This window comes from Zootermopsis nevadensis, unplaced genomic scaffold (genome assembly GCF_977971745.1).
Source record: "Zootermopsis nevadensis isolate Lab colony 2312 unplaced genomic scaffold, Znev_1.0 Znev_ptg000004l, whole genome shotgun sequence".
Lineage (NCBI taxonomy): Eukaryota > Metazoa > Arthropoda > Insecta > Blattodea > Termopsidae > Zootermopsis > Zootermopsis nevadensis.
In genome coordinates, this window is record NW_028259136.1 from 7,167,383 (window position 1) to 7,168,233 (window position 851).

Below are 851 nucleotides of genomic sequence, written 5' to 3' on the forward strand. Positions count from 1 at the left end.
ACGTTGTCAGAATAATGCAGGAATTAAAAGTCTTAAGTCTTATAATCAAGACTCAGAAGTCTTATTGAGAAGTCCTGGAAGGTTAGGTGGAAGTCCGTAAGTGGTGGTGGGTTTGATCCCATGCGGGTAGGTTATTTTGTATTCGTTTAAGTTTCATTGGGATTAGTTACATTGGATTTGGTTGCGTTCCCTTGGCTTAGGATGGGTTAGGTTACATTTAGTTATGTAAAGTCAGGGTACATAAGGATGTGTTGTTTTACAATGGGTTACGTTATCCTGGAGAATTTATAGGGTGTTCATTGGGTGGTAATGGGGAAGTCCTGGAGAATTCCTGGAAAAGACCTGGGGAAATTCTGGATAAGCCCTAGAGTGTTGCCGGAGAAGTCCTGGAGAAGCAATGCTGAAGTTCTTTGGTAATGGAGAAATGCTGGAGAATTCCTGGAAAAGCAGGGCTGTGGAGTCAATACTAAAATCTCGGATTCCGACCACGACTCCTTCATAAAAGCTCAATATGTATTAATAAGGGTAAACCTACTAAAATGGTAAATAGCTCCATAAGTGACAATAAATTATAGTCTACTAGATTTTGATAGTTATCTCACACATTATCTTTCATCTTAGAACTTTCAAACTAATGCTTTCACTCCAGTTCATATGTTACTAATTTTCTTGGTTTCTTACAAAGCTTTAATGGACTTTGGTGATCCAATGTACCAACCTCAAGTCTTCCAGCCCATTTTCAAGTTCATCCAGCAAAATTTCTTTTAATGAACATAAATAACACAGACCAAACCTAAAATTTTGGCAACAATCACCCACTTTATGACAGGTTTCAAATTAAACACTTCTGC